Source organism: Hyperolius riggenbachi, chromosome 5 (genome assembly GCF_040937935.1).
Source record: "Hyperolius riggenbachi isolate aHypRig1 chromosome 5, aHypRig1.pri, whole genome shotgun sequence".
Taxonomy (NCBI): domain Eukaryota; kingdom Metazoa; phylum Chordata; class Amphibia; order Anura; family Hyperoliidae; genus Hyperolius; species Hyperolius riggenbachi.
This window is the reverse complement of record NC_090650.1, coordinates 272362621-272384781: the sequence shown is the minus strand read 5'-3', so window position 1 is coordinate 272384781 and position 22161 is coordinate 272362621. Positions and strand designations below refer to the sequence as shown.

At 42.1% G+C, this 22161-nt stretch overlaps 1 protein-coding gene across 4 annotated transcripts in view; it reads left to right on the top strand.

Moving 5' to 3' along the window:
• Positions 1-22161, top strand: part of ATXN1 (ataxin 1) — a 439823-nt gene that overhangs the window by 54799 nt on the left and 362863 nt on the right. The window lies entirely within an intron of this gene.

The following is a 22161-nucleotide window of genomic DNA, read 5'->3' as shown; positions in this document are numbered from 1 at the left end:
AGAAGCTCTTTTTTTCATAGATAACAAGTGAAGTTTCTTAACGCTTCCTGTACTGGAAACAATAAGAGCCTCTGTTCTTTCCTACTAATGTTCTATTTCATAGCTGTACTACACATAAAATTTATTATCTTATAAGTTTATTTTCACTTCAGATTCCCTTTAAAAGCACTCCCTGGCAAGGGTGTATAAAAAGATGTTGGCCTGACAGTCTACTTGCTTGCATAATATTCTGGCCATTCAGTAAGTGCTTTTGAAAATAAAGAAAATCCTGGGAATCCTTCATGAGGAGATGGACTTGTCCAAATCCTGTAAGAGGTTACAGCTGTCATAGTAAACAACATACTGTATGACAGCTAGATAGAAAATCATTTACAGAGCATCTTAATCTGGGATTTAAGTAGACCGTATATGTAGGTGTGTGTACTTGCATATTATAAAGTTTTTTTGTCATAGCGCCCCTTTAAGTTGCAGTGAGCTTGCATGATCATGATCTCCAGCCTGGAGATGCATTTGCAATCGAGCCCCTGGGACGTATACACAAATGGGATATGCCTTTCAGGCCTAGTGCACACCGAACGGTTTTTGGAGCGATCCACCGGCCGCATCCGCCTGTAAAAACGCTTGGCTAATGTATTGCAATGGGCTGGTGCACGCCGGCGGTTTGAGGTTTTTGCCCATCCGCAAACGTGCCTCCTGCTGCGCGTTTCGTCCTTAATGTAAAGTATAGGAAAAACGCAAACCGCTCTGAAAAACGCTACTTCAGAGCGGTTTGCCAGGCGTTTTTGTTACAGAAGGTGTTCAGTAACAGCTTTTACTGTAACAATATGTGTAATCTGCTACACAAAAACGCACCCAAAACCGCTAGGTATGTTTAGAAAACCTCTCTAAACATACCTAGAATCGCTCTGAAATCAGCTCCCAAAACCGCTAGCATATTGCGGATCTGTTAGCGGTTTTGGTGTGCACTGGGCCTTAGTGTCCTAGAGAGCTTCTGCTGTGATGAATGCAAGTATCTTTTATACGGTTATATGTAAGGAAGTATTTTGTGGCTCCTGAACTAGGTCACAAGTTCGCTAAAATCTGCTCTGCAATGTCATCTTTTGAAATTAGAGTTACAGTGATTATTAGAAAACTACTAAACTCAAAAAGCACTAATTAAAAAGGTAACATTGCTTTATTGATTTTGTTCCAAAAAGGAGATAAAAGAAATCAACAAAGCACATTTTGTTTTGCATACAGCTGCCACACAGATTGTAATTCTCAGCTACATGCAACACAAAGGGCTCATTTGCAAATATCCCTTGGCACTCCCCTTTCTGATGATTTTCCTGTCATACTCATCTTTTTGTCATCAGGAAACCGTACTTCAGTAATTTATCAAAAACCACTGTAGGGAGAACTTGGGTGGAAAGTTATACCAACCTATTGCACATTAATTGATGACAAAAACCTATTCCAATGATAGACTCATAAAAACAGCCGCCAGCATGTAATATCAGTTTGAGCATGCCTTCAAGAATTGGGAATGCTGTGTTTGCTTATCATCAGAGATCAGAGACATCAAGGAGCACAACAGCATGACAGCATGTGTATGTGTATGTAGACATGTGTATGTACAGTGCCAAGCACACAAATAACTATGCTGTGTTGCTTTTTTTTTCTTTCTCTGTCTGAAAGAGTTAAACATCAGGCATTTAAGTGGCAGTTCCTGTCTGAGTCAGGACTTGGTCAGACTACATTGTGACCTTCACTGATAACAAATTACAACTATAAAACGCTTTCCTAGCAGAAAATGGCTTCTGAGAGCAGGAAAGAGATAAAAATGATCAATAGTTCATAGATTTTAGCTCTGGCATACTTCAATGACTGTGTCATTGAGCAAAAACAATAAAACAGTAAAAGCTTAAAAGTAGATTTAAATATAAAATACATCTGTGGAATATCTTAAAAAGCCATTTTTAGTCGGAGGAGGATAGATACACTTGTTTAATTCATTAGTTTATTTTCACCTTGGGTGTCCTTTAACCAGTTTACCCCCGCGCGTACGTATTTCTCCGCCCCTTTTTCCATCCTTTAACAACCAGGGACGGAGAAACACGTACTTTCCGCGTTCCCGACGCTGCCCGCGCTCCCGCTCGTAAACACGCCGCCCGCCGCTAGTAAACACGCCGCCGCCCGCTCGCCCAGAGATCAATGAACGGGAAAATCCATTCCCGTTCGTTGATCTAAGCCCCGCAATGATCAGCTGCTCTCCTATGGGCAGCGCGATCATTGTGAGAAAAAACTCACGTGTCCAGCCTCCTTATACTTCCTCCAAGCTTCCGGAAGGAAGCTTGGAAGTCGCATTAAAACCAAAAGTTACTGTGGCCATCTTGTGGCCAAATAGTAAACTACACCCTACACATTTTTCACATACAAATAAATGACTTTTACATATAAAATTAACTCATTACCTCCCTCACTCCCCATTTTTTTTTTTTTTGTAATTAAAAAAAAATTTAAAAATTTACAATTAAAAAAAATACATAAATAGGGACTGAACTTTTTAAATATTTATGTCAAGAGGGTATAACACTGTTACTTTATAAACTATGGGCTTGTAATTAGGGATGGACGCAAAAATTAAAAAAAAAAGGACCTTTATTTCCAAATAAAATATTGGCGCCAAACATTGTGATAGGGACATAATTTAAATGGTTTTACAACCGGGACAAAAGGGCAAATACGTTTCATGGGTTTTAATTACAGTAGCATGCATTATTTAAAAACTATAATGGCCGAAAACTGAAAAATAATTATTTTTTTCCCCACATTTTTCCTATTTTCCCATTAAAACACATTTAGAAAAAAATAATTCTTGGCATAATGTCCCACCTAAAGAAAGCCTAATTGGTGGCGGAAAAAACAAGATATAGTTCATTTCATTGCGATAAGTAATGATAAAGTTATAGACGAATGAATGGAAGGAGCGCTGAAAGGTGAAAATTGCTCTGGTGCTCAGGGGGTAAAACCCCTCAGTGGTGAAGTGGTTAAGAACGTTTGAATTGTGAATGGAACCTTATGCAGAAATGTAAACCTGCATTATAGTTGTTTTTCACATTTTGTTACAGCCTGTCTTCTTCTTCTGCATTTGAAGGAGTTTTCTGTTTCCTCACTGCATTGAATTCATAGGATGGCTGTAAGAAAACTGTACTGTAATACAAATGAATGGGAAATCTTTAAATGCAAAGTGCATGCAAATGTGAATGTACAAAAAAAACCTGAGGGCTCATTCACACTATGTGCATTGCAGTCAGTTTTGATGCATGGCACATAGTGTGCGATAAACATGGTAACATGACAGTCCATAACCTTTCACAGTACAGCAGCGCGTTGCTGAGCAGTGCATTTCAGTTTGAGGGGAGTGATTGAATCGCACTACACATGCACAGTGCACAATAATAAGTCTATGGGCAGTGCATAGTCGTGCATGCTACGTGTGTTTCAGTGCATGGATTGTGCCATGGGCGTAACAATAGACCCTGCAAGAGATGCAGCCACAGGGGGGCCCAGAAGCCACACAGTGTGCTTTCATTGAGGAAAAACATGCAAAGCGCATACTGTAGTGTGTACAGAACCTTACGCTCAGTTATAAAGCACTTCTTAACTACTGAGGGACTAATTGTTATCAGAGTTCCAGTCTGTTTTCACCCTCATTGACTGCTTGCAGTAGCATGAAGTCTATTCTACAGTTTTTTCTATTGCTTATCATATACAGTGGGTTGCAAAAATATTCAGCCCCCTTGATGGTTTCCACATTTTGTCATATTACTGCCACAAACATGAATCAATTTTATTGGAATTCCACATGAAAGACCAACACAAAGTGGTGTACACATGAGAAGTGGAACGAAAATCATACATGATTCCAAACATTTTTTACAAATCAGTAACTGCAAAGTGGGGTGTGCATAATTATTCAGCCCCCTTTGATCTGAGTGCAGTCAGTTGCCTGATGAGACATTGCCTGATGAGTGCTAATGACTAAATAGAGTGCACCTGTGTGTAATCTAATGTCAGTACAAATACAGCTGCTCTGTGATGGCCTCAGAGAATATTGGGAGCAACAACACCGTGAAGTCCAAAGAACACACAAGACAGGTCCAAGACAGGTCAGGGATCAAGTTATTGAGAAATTTAAAGCAGGCTTAGGCTACAAAAAGATTTCCAAAGCCTTGAACATTCCACGGAGCACTGTTCAAGCGATCATTCAGAAATGGAAGGAGTATGGCACAAATGTAAACCTACCAAGACAAGGCCGTCCACCTAAACTCGCAGGACGAACAAGGAGAGCGCTGATCAGAAATGCAGTCAAGAGGCCCATTGTGACTCTAGACGAGCTGCAGAGATCTACAGCTCAGGTGGGGAATCTGTCCATAGGACAACTATTAGTCATGCACTGTACAAATTCACAAACACAAAGAGAGGTATCTTGCGCTCCTATTCCTGGGTGACCAATCAGAGATGTACTCCTCTTATGATGTCATGCACTGCGACACTCCATAGTAGGGTAACTTGGCAAAACAATCAGAGAAATGGAGCGCGCCATAGTGCATTAATCGTAAAAGGTGATTGATTGAAATTTAAAAGTTATACTCACAAACATAATTTGTGTATTCGCTTGTCAGCGGACAGCCAACCGCTTATCTCAACAGGGGAGGATGCCGCGCTGTGGCCAGCAGTGCAAGTCCCGATCGTCTGGGCTCCGTCTCGCTGTGAGGTGGGCGTGGCTGGTGGTCAGTAGGCGTGTGACGTCATGACGCGTTTCGGCACTCTGCGCCTTCGTCTGAGATAAGCGGTTGGCTGTCCGCTGACACGCGAATACACAAATTATGTTTGTGAGTATAACTTTTACACTTCAATAAACCACCTTTTACGATTAATGCGCTGTGGCGCGCTCCATTTCTCTCTGAATGCACTGTACAAAGTTGGCCTTTATGGAAGAGTGGCAAGAAGAAAGCCATTGTTAACAGAAAGCATAAGAAGTCCTGTTTGCAGTTTGCCACAAGCCATGTGGGGGACACAGCAACCATGTGGAAGAAGGTGCTCTGGTCAGATGAGACCAAAATGGAACGTTTTGGCCAAAATGCAAAACGCTATGTGTGGCGGAAAACTAACACTGCACATAACTCTGAACACACCATCCCCACTGTCAAATATGGTGGTGGCAGCATCATGCTCAAGGGGTGCATCTCTTCAGCAGGGACAGGAAAGCTGGTCAGAGTTGATGGGAAGATGGATGGAACCAAATACAGGGCAATCTTGGAAGAAAACCTCTTGGAGACTGCAAAAGACTTGAGACTGGGGCGGAGGTTCACCTTCCAGCAGGACAATGACCCTAAACATCAAGCCAGGGCAACAATGGAATGGTTTAAAACAAAACATATCTATGTGTTAGATTGGCCCAGCCAAAGTCCAGATCTAAATCCAATCGAGAATCTGTGGCAAGATCTGAAAACTGCTGTTCACAAACGCTGTCCATCTAATCTGACTGAGCTAGAGCTGTTTTGCAAAGAAGAATGGGCAAGGATTTCAGTCTCTAGATGTGCAAAGCTGGTAGAGACATACCCTAAAAGACTGGCAGCTGTAATTACAGCAAAAGGTGGTTCTACAAAGTATTGACTCAGGGGGCCGAATAATTTTGCACACCCCAATTTGCAGTTATTTATTTGTAAAAAATGTTTGGAATGATGTATGATTTTCGATCCACTTCTCACATGTACACCACTTTGTATTGGTCTTTCATGTGGAATTCCAATAAAATTGATGCATGTTTGTGGCAGTAATGTGACAAAATGTGGAAAACTTCAAGGGGGCCGAATACTTTTGCAACCCACTGTATACTGCACCTAAGCTGACCCTTGTAAATAAATTGGAAAACAAGCTACAAGGCAGGAATGCTGATGTGCTTTTTTCTGGGTTACGTGCAGTTTGTGGCAGACTGCAGGCAGCTTGGAAGTGAGCCAGTCCATATACTCAGCTTGTGCACTTGGCTCACTTCCAAGCTGCAGGGTCATAACTAGAGTGGGACAGCACCTGTGATTGCAGGGGGGCCCAGAGCTGCGGGCCCCCCAAATATTAACCCTTCCTTCCTCCAACACAGGGACTATACTTCAGATCTGGTGTTTTTGTGGCTACACATGTTGTGTGTGAAGATTATGATGGCCATGCTTGTTTTATGACCCTTGTGAGATGGGCCCCAAGGCCATGAAGGACATCAAGGGGAGACAAGGATAGGAGTGTAAACATTGGGGGGGCCCCATCAAAGTTTCGCTGGGGGGCCCCATTAATTGATGTTACACCACTGCCAAGCTGCATGCAGTTTGCAATAGCTTTGCAATAAACTCGGGAAAAATAGCATCTCGTTGATGATCTCTGCTTGGGAATATACAGCTGTAAAGTGAGTTGCCATGCTAAGTTGTAATTTCCTCTTCAAGATGTAAAAATGTGGCTTATGACTTGTTTTTCCCTGTGAGCATGACAACTCTGCTTCTAAGATCTGGATTTAATGTTCTACAGTATGAGTCATGAGTAAAAGCTCATTGGATTCTGCCGGTTGTTCTCCGCTTGCTGCCCTCTCTTGCTAATCATGTAAGAGAGAGATACATTAATGTCAGCACATAAGCTTTTTGTGCTAACCCTGTCCCTGATCAATCATCTGGCTACCATGGCAATAGACAGCATTCATCTGCTATTCAGGTGTGTTTTGTCTTGTATTGCAGTCTTTGCCAGCTACCGCTTTGTATTTTACATTAAATAGAGGACAAGGTATACTCACTGTAATTACTGTACAACAATTGCTGGGATTTTTTTTTTTCTAGAACAGAATACCCAGCAGTTACTGCCCACCAAGCACATGTCCAAGAAACGGGTGTATGCATAGTGCCGTCTGACCCCGCACTTATTAGTATGCAAAGATTGAAACAAAATATATACATACAGTATACAGACCTGTGAAGGTGGCTCCATGAATTAAAATGATGATCATTCCTTCTGCAAGTAGTGGCAAAGGGTCTGCTTGAAATGCCGTGCTCACCTTACAGATTAACCAGCCCCAAAATGACCAGTGTAGAACTGTAGAAGCAGAGGGTATATCTCTTTAAGCAGGGATGAGCACAGACTGCAGCTTCTTTATCATCAGTACTGTAGATTGTCAACATGTGGTAAGTGTAACCCTAGCGGTACTTAAAGTATACCTGAGGGGGCATGATGACAATAGACATGTATGTACAGTATGTCAAAGATAAACAATAATCCTCAGCAATCTCTGTTGCACTCCCGCACACTGTGAAGCCTGCAGACACCTTGTGCACAATATTGGAGACCGTGACCGTCACCCAAAAAACATATATGCAGGAGTCAGGGCTAAGTTCATACACAGGGAGGTAGACTTTATTGCAACAACTCAAAATCATTCAAATACAACACAAACTCGCATTGTGGGTGCATGCACACCAGACCCTTTTGCTTTAAAATGCATCAATACACTATTGCACAATACCCAGTAAAGTGCCAAGTGCTGAGAAAGTCACCAGACTGTAGTTCAGAGAATACCTGTTCTCCTTCCTAAACACATTTCGGCCTTCCGATGTCATCAAAGTCCTCTGATTTTTTTTTTTGGGTGATGGTCGCTGTCTCCAATATTGAGCTTGAGGTGTCTGCAGGCTTCACAGTGTGCGGGAGTGCAATAGAGAGCACTGAGGATTGTTGTTTATCTTTGACATACTGTTCCGTGGTGGATTGGAAAAGCTCTGGCTGCTGGTTGATTATATCAAAACACTGCGGTTATATTACATCTACATACTCCTAGAACTATGTGTATGTACAGTGCCAATCATGCAAATAACTAGGCTGTGTTCCTTATTCTTCTTTTTCTGCCTGGAAGTGTTCACATTCAGGTATGCAAGTGACAGTTTCTCTCCAGTCAGGACCTAGTTAAACTATAGTGTAACCCTCACTGAAAAGGAATTCACTTTATAAGATTAAGTGTTTGATTAGTTTCATAAAGCTTTCATTTGAGAAGGAGGTAGCCAAAGTAAATTTCTCAGACTTGACGAGATTTAGCTTATCTTTACTTCTAACGCAAGGGTGTTGCTAAAATGATGAAGTTGCTTGCATGAGCATATGCATTGCAGCAACCTATGTTGAAATACAGACAGAGCATTTTCTGGCTTCCTCTTTTGTGCTAGTTGCTGTATTGAGGTCAGTGTACTCTGTAATTGTTTTTTTTCCTTCCAATTATGAATGTGTAAACTCGGTGTAAGAGCCAAGACCTATGAAAATAAATTGAGTATGTACACATTCTTACATCATCATGTGGTAGCATATTCTCTCCTTGACTTTGCAGTACTTGCCAGATCTCTTACATGAAAAACTTGGTTATTTGTTTGGGTGGCTTTTGGTTGGTTAGCAAGAAAACCCTATTTAAAATTCATGGGGCAAAGTCCCTTTTTATAGGAGTGAGTAGAATTGTGTGTATATATAGGTAGTAGGGAAATAGGAGCACCAGGGTAGCTGCTCAAATTGCCCCTTCAAATGTTCGAACTGATGCCTAGCCATGATACTATGATATCATAGTTGCCACCCCATGCAGCCATTATTGTCTTCAAGATGGGTGCTCATTTTTCTTACCCTGTGCTTAGCTCTGCCCCTCACTCTTTAAATTGATAAAAAACCAAGAAACGAACAAAAAACATGTGCGTGACATGCTACAGTAACTAAATAGTGAAATGGTGAAGGACCCCTTTAATACTCTGGATCTCATTTTATGTACTAAGTGTGCATTGTCATTAAGGCCTGGAACCCACTAACCGTTCTTATCTAAGTGCTTGTAATACGAAAAGCTCTTGCTAATGTAATGCTATGTGTTTTATCTCACTTAGGGTTCAGACACACTATATAAACGCTTTTCTGAGCGCTTTTTTGTCATCAGCACTTTCTGAGAGCTTTTAAAAATGCTCCCATTAACTTACATCAAAATTGCAGTAAAATCGCATGATTTTATCATGATTGTACTGCGATTTTAATGCAAGTCAATGGGAGTGTTTTTTTAAAAGCTCTCAGAAAGCATTGATGGCTAAAAAGCGCTCAGAAAAGCACTTATAGTGTGTCTGAGCCCTAGGTGAGATCACACATAGCTTTACATTAGCAAGAACTTTTCAAATCACTCATGCTCAGAAAAGCGCTACTATTGGGTTCCAGGCCTTAAATGCATTCCTTACCCCTATTTTAGAATACTTCTTCTCCAGGGCCATTGCCTAAATGTTTCCTCAACAAAATGGTGTGAATCTAGTAATGATAATCCACATGATGATTAATATACTTCACATTGGTGCCCACTGAACACCTATACAATTGTTCCTTCCTACAATGACACAGGGTAATAAAGAAATGTTATTGGACAATTTATCTGTTTTATGTCACATTGTCCTCTGCTGTTAAAGGCATAATATAAACCTGACCATGGAAGTGTTGGCCACTACCTGGTGTAACAGAAATAAATAAGTGTATTCCTCAATGTTCTGTAGAAAGTATCAGCACTATTTTAATGTGTAGTAGTAATAATGACCACAGGGCTCTTGTGCAGTCTCCCTTCTAAAGCTGGCCACTAACGGTCCAATTTCTAGCGAAAAATCATTCGAGCGATCAGAAATTCTGATCGGACGAAAAATCATTCACTACACCATCAACTAACCAATCTTTGCTTCCAATCTATCACGACCACCAAGAAAATCCAAATTTTCGTTCGACGAAAATTCATTCGGGCGACATTTTTTTCACTCGTTCATAATCGATTGTGTCCACCAATAGGGATTATTTACAACCAATCCGATCAGAATTTCTGATCGCTCGAACGATTTTTCGCTAGAAATTGGACCATTAGTGGCCAGCTTTAGTATTCAAGTTTTAACCAATTTATGATAACATTTATAGTGGCTGTTAACGGACCCAAAGATGTATTTGGCAATCTGCAATGATTCATATTTGCTGCTTAAGCTGGCTGAACAGGTATTTGATTCTCAACTGATTTGATCACTTTTATCGAATCTACCAGTCATCTGTTATGCCAACAATTCCCGTCGATTCCCTCCTTGATAGATTCTAAGCAGTGTATTAATTGAAAGTCTGACCAGACATGTTTGAAAATCTCTGTGCGATTGAAGGTGCAGTGAGGCATAACAAACACAGAACATTTATATTGCGCTTTTCTCCTGGCGGACTCAAAGCGCCAGAGCTGCAGCCACTAGGACGCGCTCTATAGGCAGTAGCAGTGTTAGGGAGACTTGCCCAAGATCTCCTACTGAATAGGTGCAGGCTTACTGAACAGGCAGAGCCGAGATTCGAACCCAGGTCTCCTGTGTCAGAGGCAGAGCCCTTAACCATTACACTATCCAGCCACTACATAAATGGCCCATATAGTTGTGCTGCATTGATGCTGTATAGATTTTTGCTAAAGACTGAATGTGCTCTGTAGGGAAGGAATCTATTCCATCCCCAAAAATTGCCGGTGGGTAGGGATCAAACTGCTTAATTTGCATCTCATTGATTATCCTTATTCTGTAGGCCACCCTGGAACATTAGGGAGTCTTTCCCAAGCACTCCTGGTGGTTACTTTTGTAACCAGTACACTATCCAGCCACTGCTCCATTGAAATACAGACAAGATAGATGTATACATTCATGTTGATTGGGTAATAGTGTAAGTATGTATAAATAAGAAGCTAAATGAGAGTTAGGGGTGTGTTTGGGAGGGAGATTCAACCTCCGTTACATGTCTGAGAACTTTTTTTCTGTGCTTTTTGTATATCACGGAGTGGGTGTAACCAGTGGTGGTGTTAATCTGTCTGTGAGTAAACAGTGGGCTGGTGTAACTTTCTAGGTGTGCCACCCATGGGGATGGTGTGAGTGACGTCATAAGCAGCCATCCTTCAAACCTACAGCCTTGGAATTACTTTTTTATTTAGTAAAATGTGAGCGGTTTATGCTTCATATGTCAGTGTGAAACCCGTGGTTGGCAGTTCTCTTCAGGCTGGTGCTGCAAGGCTCGCCTGCTAAGGTATTGGAGCCACTCACAGGAAGCGAATGGCTGCCTCTATTCAGTGACGGCTGCAATTTTTAGGGAGCCCTGGATACTGTACCAGCAATATGTCCAGCCTGGCTATGCAGCCCTAAGGTATTTATTTAACCTTGTAGTCCACCAAATGTGCAAGTGCTTGTACTGTACCTCCAAAGGGAGGACATAGTTGCTCCTTTGCAGCAGAGAATGTATCAGGACATGCTGGGCCATTTCTAGGACATTTTCTGATGTAGTACTTTTCCCGGTCCCTTGGAGTTTACTATAATGAGATTATATTGTATAGGTATGTGTGTAAAATTTTAAATAGCATGTTCAGATGTCTTGATGTGTTTGTTATAAATAAAGTTTGTTTTAGAGAGCTGCAGCCACTAAATGCACACAGCAGGCAACCCCCTGAGCAAGGGAGTCTTTTACCAAATAGGTCATGGACGCAGCTAGGATTCAAACCCTGGTCTTATGTGGCCTTTAATCAGTACACTGTCCAGCTACTGATCCTTTGTAGCACAGATGGGGGAGGTGCTAATATGTGGGTGGGTGAACAGGGTGGGTGAACAGGGTGGGTGGGGGGTATATCTTTCTAGAGGCATGGATCATGAGGAAGGTGTGAGTCAGTGACATTGTAAGCAGTTGTCCTCCAGGCCCACAGAGGGGAATGAGTTTATATTATATTTATAAGGTGAATCCAAGCTCACAATAGTATATATTTTTTTTATTTATTTATATAGTGCCAACATCTTCCAGAGTATATTGTCCTGTGACTAAAGGTGCCCATACACTCGTCAGATTGGCAGCAGACAGATAAGAAATGCATCTGATGATCTATCTGATGCGTTTTTAGAACATTTTTTACCAGGATAGAATTCCAATAGATTTCAGTTTGAAATCTGTTGAAATTCGATCTGATGGCATTTTTTTGCCATCAGATTTCCATTAAGGCCAATGCAAACTGATAAGCAATCTCATCAGATCGACCTAAATTTTCCACCCTGCTAGTTCGATGGAAATCCATCGAAATCGATCGAAATCGGCCGTCGATCGGTCGATTGGCCAACCGATTTGCGATCGATCGATCGATCGATCGATCGCGATCGATCGGTCGGCCAGAAAATCGGCTGAGTGTATGGGCTGCTTTAGTGTCCCTCAGTCAGTCTAATGTCCCTACCATAAACTAGCCTAAGGACAGCTTAAGTGGAACCAGTTAACTTATCAGTATGTTTTTGGGATGTGGAAGAAATCCAGATAACCTACAGTACATACCAAAAGTTTGGACACACCTTCTCATTCAAAGAGTTTTCTTTATTTTCATGACTATGAAAATTGTAGATTCACACTGAAAGCATCAAAACTATGAATTAACACATGTAAAAGTATAGTACATAACCAAAAAGTGTGAAACAACTGAACATTTGTCATATTCTAGGTTCTTTAAAGTAGCCACCTTTTGCTTTGATTACTGCTTTGCAAACTCTTGGCTTTTTCTTGATGAACTTCAAGAGGTAGTCACCTGAAATGGTTTTCACTTCACAGTTGTGCCCTGTCAGGTTTAATAAGTGGGATTTCTTGCCTTATAAATGGGGTTGGGGCCATCAGTTGTGTTGTGGAGAAGTCAGGTGGATACACAGCTGATAGTCCTACTGTAACGATTGGGGAATTATTTCCGTGGTCAGCGCACCAGATGCGCGCTGACACTACGGAAATCTTCCACAAGCGTATAAAATAACAACAGAACCCAGCTATGGTGCAATGCACCTGTAGAGAGAAAGTGAGCACAGAGACAGAATGTATGTGTGTCCACCAATCTAGTCGCCACCCGGCGACGGTGAACACATAACAGCGGAAACCAAGTGGAAACGCAATCGCAAGAGTGGCGATTGCCAACAGTGACACAAGACCGAGTAAGACAGAGCACAAGTGTAGCAAGAAAGGCACAACAAATAACAATGATCAGAACACCAAGGAAATTAACAAACGCACTCGCTAAGCGCGGTCGGCGCACGAAATGCGCAACAGCGACAAAGCACGCTAATGGCGCGGTCTCCGCATGAAAAGCGCAACAGAGACAAAACACGCCAACCCTAACTAACCAATGTAACACGAAAATGAATAGAGAACGCGAATGCTTGCTAAACGGTTACCTCACCGAGCCTACAGCAAGCGTTCGTTCCAGACAAGACAGACAGAAGGAGTAACCAGTAGCAACCGCAGCTCTGGTCTACACTCCCAGACAGAGTACAGAAGGAACCACCGCCACTACCGCTAGGGCGAATGCGATCCAGACAAACAGACAGAACGATTTCCTGTCGACCGCCGCTGGCGACAAGACAATCGTAAACACAGTAACTGACTAGTTTGTCAGAACCTCACCAGAGGAGCTGGTGGGCACCATAATAACACAGATAGACAGAACAAGGCAATACAGATAATACAACCTGACTACGCTAGAAGGAATGCTAGTGCAGTCCCAAGGAATTACTCTAAGATAATCTTAGCAAACAATTAGCAAAGTCTGAGACTCCAGGTAAGTTAGCAGGAACAAACCATCATGACCAGCAAGGATTTCTGGGAAGAAATGTTTTTTATACTGCAAGCCATCAGAGGAAGCAGCTAAGCAATTTGCATGACAAGTGGATGCAAATTCCTCCCCAGAACAGCAACTCTGCAGCTTGCAGAGTGGAGACAGGTCTCCTCTCCAGGGACCCGCAGCACTCAGACCCAAAAAATGGTCAAACAGCTGTCTGCCTGTGCAGACAGCAGAGCAGATCATTACACCTACTGAATAGACTGTTAGAATGTGTATTATGGCAAGAAAAAAGCAGCTAGGTAAAGAAAAAAGTGTAGCCATCATTACTTTAAGAAATTAAGGTCAGTCAGTCTGAAAAATTAGGAACCTTTGAAAGTGTCCCCAAGTGCAGTCTCAAAAACCATCAAACGCTACAAAGAAACTGGCTCACATGCAAACCGCCCCAGGAAAGGAAGACCAATAGTCACCTCTGCTGCGGAGGATAAGTTCATCCGAGTCACCAGCCGCAGAAATCGCAGGTTAACAGCAGCTCAGATTAGAGACCAGGTCAATGCCACACAGAGTTCTAGCAGCAGTCACCTCTCTAGAACAACTGTTAAGAGGAGACTGTGTGAATCAGGCCTTCATGGTAAAATATCTGCTATGAAACCACTGCTAAGGACAGGCAACAAGCAGAAGAGACTTGTTTGGGCTAAAGAACACAAGGAATGGACATTAGACCAGTGGAAATCTGTGCTTTGGTCTGATGAGTCCAAATTTGAGATCTTTGGTTCCGACCACCGTGTCTTTGTGCGACACAGAAAAGGTGAATGGATGGACTCTACATGCCTGGTTCCCACTGTGAAGCATGGAGGAGGAGGTGTGATGGTGTGGGGGTGCTTTGCTGGTGACACTGTTGGGGATTTATTCAAAATTGAAGGCATACTGAACCAGCATGGCTACCACAGCATCTTGCAGCAGCATGCTATTCTATCTGGTTTGCATTTAGTTGGACCATTATTTATTTTTCAACAGGACAATGACCCCAAACATACCTCCAGGCTGTGTAAGGGCTATGTGACCAGGAAGGAGAGTGATGGGGAGCTGCGTCAGATGACCTGGCCTCCACAGTCACCAGACCTGAACCCAATCGAGATGGTTTGGGGTGAGCTGGACCGCAGAATGAAGGCAAAAGGGCAAACAAGTGCTAAGCATCTCTGGAACTCCTTCAAGACTGTTGGAAGACTATTTCAGGTGACTACCTCTTGAAGCTCATCAAGAGAATGCCAAGAGTGTGCAAAGCAGTAATCAAAGCAAAAGGTGGCTACTTTGAAGAACCTAGAATATGACATATATTTTCAGTTGTTTCACACTTTTTGGTTATGTACTATACTTCCACATGTGTTTATAGTTTGGATGCCTTCAGTGTGAATCTACAATGTTCATAGTCATGACGATAAGGAAAACTCTTTGAATGAGAAGGTGTGTTCAAACTTTTGGTCTGTACTGTATATCAAATTTGTGCATGGGGAGAACATACAAACTCAATGCAAATAGTGTCCTAGCTTAGATATGAATCTGAGACTCTTGCACTGCAAAATGAATGCCATGTATTATACCATTGAAACACCTACACTACAATAAAAGCTGTCATTTTGAATGAATTCATATACAAAGTAAGTGAGAAAATGGCTTCCTCCGCTGTGATTTGATTGAGAGTGTGCTATGTGTCGAATGTTGTCCTTTGTATATTAATGTAAAATAGAATATTCTAATGGAAGAGTTATGCAGCAGATTCCACAGATAATGAGTTGTATTTCTTTGTCAGCCTGATTCTGAAGGACAGTTATTTAGTTGCTACACTTGTTTAACCAGATCTAGAAGTGTTTTTAAACAAAGGGCATGGTTATTGTATTTTGTAGCAAGATAAACACTGTAGTATCAGCTGTTTGACTTAAAGGGAAGGTTCAGGGAGGGTGGGGAAAAAATAAAAATCAATTTCCACTTACCTGGGGCTTCCTCCAGCCCGTGGCAGGCAGGAGGTGCCCTCGCCGCCGCTCCGCAGGCTCCCGGTGGTCTCCGGGGGCCGACCCGACCTGGCCAGGCCGGCTGCCAGGTCGGGCTCTTCTGCGCTCCAAGTCCTTGTACTTCTGCGTCCCACGCCGGCGCTCTGACGTCATCGGACGTCCGCCGGGCTGTACTGCGCATGCGCAGTAGTTCTGCGCATGCGCAGTACAGCCCGGCGGACGTCCGATGACGTCAGAGCGCCGGCGTGGGACGCAGAAGTACAAGGACTTGGCGCGCAGAAGAGCCCGACCTGGCAGCCGGCCTGGCCAGGTCGGGTCGGCCACCGGAGACCACCGGGAGCCTGCGGAGCGGCGGCGAGGGCACCTCCTGCCTGCCACGGGCTGGAGGAAGCCCCAGGTAAGTGGAAATTGATTTTTATTTTTTCTCCACCCTCCCTGAACCTTCCCTTTAAGAAATTCACATGACAGTAGTTTGTCATTTTTTACTGTCCATCAAGACTAAAACAAAAGCCCCTGTGACCGTGGTAGACCCAAGGATCGACTGACCCAGCTCCTTTCTTTCCTTCCCATCCCATGGGGGCTCTCTCCAGGTAGCAATCATTCAACTCTTTAATATCAGTGGACCTTACCTGCTACAAGGCTGGGTTGAGCCTGCTCTCCTCACCTCGTTGTGGCAGCAGCAGCAGCATGTCATATGACAGGCAGGAATGTGCGGGAGCTGTTTGCAGCACATAATCTGGCTGCAGTTAAAAAGGAAGGATAAGTGGACCCGACCTGGTGACACAGGTAAAATGCCACTATGCTACTCAGCAATTTGAGGGAGCCTTGTGTAATAACTTGTTAGGAAGGGTGGTTTGTCATACAGGCCACACTATGGGGCTGTGGCTGTGTGTGTGTGTGTGTGTGTGTGTGTATGTGTATGTGTGTGTGTGTGTATGTGTATGTGTGTGTGTGTGTGTGTGTGTGTGTGTGTGTGTGTGTTTGTTTGTTTGTGTTCTCTACTGACCACGCTTGGTTTGGGTGGGGGGGGGTTCTATATAGCCACACTTTCGCACGCCTGTTATGAGGGGTGGAGCTATATTGGTCACACTTGCTATTCTTGCAACAATATTGGTCTGCTGAGAGGCTCACTCTGTGCTGCCAGACAGCTGATGAGTGTACTATGAGGAGGGAAAGTGTTAAACACATTCATGCTGCCTGAAAACAGCGACCTGACAAGCTACTGATATTTCATGCCTATGGACCCTTTTATGTGGCTTGAGATCATATACAAATTGTGTCCAAAATTATTGAAATATGTGTTAATGGAGAACTGAGCCCTGTGTTTAAGGAGAACTGGTTTTGTAAAGACCTATTGGAGCAGCACTATTTTATGTCCCTCAGTGCTCTCCTGCTGCTCATTGTTTTCATGGTACCTCTGTGACTTTCTCCATGTCCCAATATGTCCGAGGTGTATGATGACTATATTGTATGCAGCATGCACAGGGTACAATCCAGGTTTGCAAAACTACCCTCACCCCTCACATTCTAATCTTGCCATCAATATTTGCATGTGTATCCCCCAGCTAACCTATAGATTCTCCAGTCTACCAGAATATAATGCATTTTTTATGCATTCATAGTGAAGTAAAGTCCGAGAGACGCTCAGTCAACTACATAGTGAATTTATGGAACATGCCATTAGGCCTACCCTATGAAAGCAATAATGAACACAGATGGATGATTTACCAAACCAGGTGCCAGGAACACGGAAGCAAAATTGGGGCAGGTTCCCAGGTATCCAATGTGGTTTTAGCTGCAACATACAATAAGGTTGATGACTTGTTGCTCTTCACAAGTGATCTACTTGTTCTGTAGTGTTACTTGCATTGCTGTTGAGAATTCTGCCCCAGATTGCTCTAGATATATTAGAGAAATGGCGGTTCCCATCTACACGAGTTTGATTCATACCAAGGATAATGCCTTCATGGATATTGAAGAGTTCCAACATTTTGTGTTACTGATCTTTTGCACCATTTTGCATCAGTGTAGCGTTCTGTATAGCACAACCAGGGCAAAATGCCAATTTATGAAAAAAAAAATCAGTTCATTTTTCGTCATACAGTAAATTTTAAGAATAGGGGAATAATAAGAAATAATATTTCTTAGGTTACATTATTTTTTTTTTTATTTTTATAAACTGTTATATATCAGAAATGTATTAACAAGCCTAGAGCTTCATGTATGACAGACTTCACAGGAGTTTTATAAAACTATCTCCGCATCATCTGACCTGCTTCCCTTGCTCTGAGTTGAAACCAGGTCGACACTTGTCAAAGATGCCTGTCAGCACAGTGTATTCACCTTAGGTCCAGTGTTCTTAACAACATTTGATGTGTAATAAGTAAATTGTGGTCAGCAGATGGCACTAGCTTATTCAGGCAGGGCTATCAAGTGAGATAATCTTCAGGGCTATTATTAATATTTAGCACATTAAGGAAACCTATGCAGACATGGAAGTTTAAAAAAAAATGAAAAACTCAATTTTATCCTGTAAATCTTCATTTATACCAGACCCATGTAGTACCTGTACATTATTCATTATTAAGCTGAGGCCCTGGTCACATAGTCCATATCAGTTGGCCATATAGGATTCCTGGTGTGCAACACTAATCACAATCGCAGGTAGAAATTGTATAATTCTGATATGTTAAGACTTGAAACCTGTTTAGCGCTTTCATGGTCGCTGAAGGATGATATGTTTGAAATTGAATTACGCTGTACCATGCTGTTACTGTCTACATGTGTGAACAAATAGGTAGGGCTACACACACGTACACTCAGTATTACAACCACTTGGATTAAAAAGAAATTATGCTAATGTTCCCAGTTCCCAGAGTTCAGTTACGTCCGTAAATCCAGCATGTAAGGACTCTTTAGAATCTGCGACAGAACTCCAGCAGTAGGTGTTAGTTTGAACATTCTTTATTTTATTGTGTTGTACACATAATGCTTTATTCGCTTAATAAAGAGCTTTTTGGGGAAAGATGGAAGTTCCAGAGCCTTGACCAGCTTTTTTAGGTCCCAAGAAAGCTGGGAGGTCCCAGATTACCGCCTTGCCACAGAAAAGTTTGTTCTGAGCGGTCAAGCTTTTGAAATTATCCGATTGTCTAAACCACTTGAGCATTATTCTTCCCCCCCCCCCCCCCCCCCCATATTTTGTTGTGAAAATATGATACAAGTTTGAGAGTAATAACATTTGAACTTATTTGAGTTGGAATTTTCAGACACTCCAAACACTACCATGGTAGCTGTAGTTCCCCCCAATTTTTTTGATTTTAAAGAGTAACCAAGAATTGAACTTCATCCCAATCAGTAGCTGTTACCCCCTTTCCCATGAGAAATCTTTTCCTTTTCTCAAACGGATCATCAGGGGGCTCTGTATGGCTGATTATGTGGTGAAACCCCTCCCACAGTGTGATGTCAGTGCCTCACAGCTCTGAGGCCCTGATATTACACTGTGGGAGCCTTATTGCATTGTGGGAAATAACAGCGGTTTCCAACTGCCAAAAAAGCAAGCAGCATCTCCTTCCAGTAACATCACCTGCCAGCAGTAAAAATGTCACCATGTGATAAATGTCAGACTGTAAATCAGGTAGAGGAATGACTTTACAATGAGCAAACACCGACTAAATCATTTATAAATAATTATTGTAAAAATTAGGCACTTTTTTTATTACATTATTTGCACTGGAGTTCCTCTTCAAGTACCTAACTGTGGGAGGCCTGAGACTTACAGTGTTTGGACTTTACACAAGAGCAGTAACTGTCACCTGTAGGAATTGGGTGACAGTTCTGAGCACAAGTTCACGCAGATAGCTCCTCTCAGCTGAAGCTGAATGACGCATACTGATGCTGTGGGGAGAGGAGGAGGGACAACGGCTTGATACATGATGGAGTCGCTTCCAGCTGATGGGATAAGAAGGGAAACCATGTGCTTGGGCAATGCCATTGCTAAAGGTATGGCATGCTAGACCTTTAAGTGAGTTCAGGGCACACCTGATTTATTTTTTTTAGCTTGGGCAGCCCAACATGGTTGCCTTGCCTGCGTTCAATTTAGAGTTTATGCAAGGCTTTCTTTTTTTCGTTGTTCCTCTGTAGAAACCATTTTCTTGCAAGCTGTTTTGTCTGTATAGTTACTCATTTATTGTGGTTAGCTTATCTTTAGTATACTGGTGACTATATTTTATAGTTTTAATGACTACAGTGCATAAAGTATTTTTTGTTGTTGCATCTGATTCTGTTACGTATCAGAAGAGCATTAGGATCTTAGTTTCTTTGACAGGCCCTGGGCGGATGTACCCCTGTACTTTGCTTACTACAATGCCCTACGTCACATGTGCTGATATTTTAGTCCCTCTAGCTGCCTTACTGTCTTTTCATAGCAAAATCAGCTATGGTGCCCCTGTAAGAAACCTAGTGACAATGTGCACACACACACACACACACACACACACACACACACACACACACACACACACACACACACACACACACACACACACACACACACACACACACACACACACTCACTCACACTCTGCACCTAAGTGTCTCTTAAATATGAAGTATATGATTAACAAAGTCAACAAATATGTCTTCACTAATGTAAGTGCATCTATTATGACATCACTTATAACTAGTACAGTCGTAATGTCCCACCAATGAGAAGCAGTGTAGGGGAGCATGGCTGCATTTGTTTATTAAAGGGGATCCTTGCAATAGGGAAGACATATGGCTGTGATTGCTTTGGGAGAACCTTGTAGCTGTACTTGTTTTTGGGCAAATATTGACAACCTTTAAAAAGGAACCACAATGACGTATTGTAGAATGTGATATACTATTCGGGTTACCAAATTTTATGTTAATTATCATGGTTTTAATATTAGAAACCCTTCCTATATGTGTATATATTGCTGTATATTGGCATATAACACCTCCTTTCAAGTGATATTTAACCTTGGCTGTTTAGTTATGCAGTCTTCTGCCGTAGAGCACTTCGGGAGACCAGGTGCTGTTTCTGCTCACCTCGGAACACACAACAAACATACAGTCCTTGCCAGCAGTAAAGATGTCTCCATCTGTGATCACTTTAGGAATGTAAATCGGGGAGATGAAAGATTTTACATTACATTGGGCTTACATTGACTAAATAATGTATAAGTGAATAATAAAATACAGTATACCAGTAAGCAGTTTTAATCATTAAGTTACATTCAGTAAAGTTCCTATTTAATATTAAGCGACATAATGGTGGCTTTTGATAATTTTGGCCTTAATGGCTTTTCTATGGTGGTACATGACAAAAGCACATGCACATTGCAAGGGGCCAGGGTTGCAGCTTTACTACATTCCAGTGGAGGACAAGACCAACAGTGGGCCCCTGTACAGAATAAATGTAGGGGGCACCATATGAGAGGGCGTGGTCATAACCAATCATGGGTGGAGCCAAAAAGTGTCAATAACATAAAAGTATGTGAACGTACATTGCTTTAAGCACTGTATCAATGTAGTTGATATGTTCTACCTATTCATTATGTCTCATACAGTACATGACTGGGCTATAAGCAATTTTCTCTGCTCCTCATTGAGCTGTGTCACAGATGAAAATATGTAAAAATGTAAATTGTCGTAAAACTTCCCCAATTCTTTTAACAGAGTACATAACCTAGTCAAGTCAGGGGTTATCTTCAGAGGAGCTCACAATCTAATCCTACCGTAGGCATAGTCTAATGTCCTATCATAATATTATTATGTAATTATATAGCACTTACCGTACGTATTTTGCAGTACTTTACAGACTTCATAGTCCTATCACTGACTGTCCTCAGAGGAGCTCACAATCTGACGACATACACAAACCTAGATGGTGGATTGTGGTGAATGATGTTTTTGAACACTGTAATTCCAGCCAAATTACAATTATAGCCGTAATTCCTATTGCGGTCTATGGTGGCGCCGGCTGTGCCCAAATGTCCTGCGCTGCAATTAACGTGCTCTGCTGCATGGACCTATGTCTGCCACTGCTACATTCACCGGGTGTAGGACATGGCTCTACCAAGACATTTTCAGTGAATTAGGGGTAATATACAGTAATTGCTTACACCGTAGATAAATCACCTAGATGGCTTGCTCTGTTTAGTATAGGGGCCCACTATTTGCTATGCCTGTTGCTGAACAGACAAAACACAGATGGACATCAATGCTTTAAACCACAAATATGGGTGCAATATGTTTATAAACATGTTGTCCAAAGACCATCTTTAGTTTAATTATATGTACAGATCTGTCCTGTGCATTTTTGTTGTTTTTGTTTTATCTTATTTGTATGGGGCATGTGTATACTTGGAGGCAACATTCTTTCAAGCTAAAACCTATAGGCCTTGACCTATCAATAACTATTACAAAAGTATAGCTATTTCTCCGCCCAAAAAAACTGTCTGCTTGTCAGTGTTTCCAGGCGTCTCCTTAACATACACA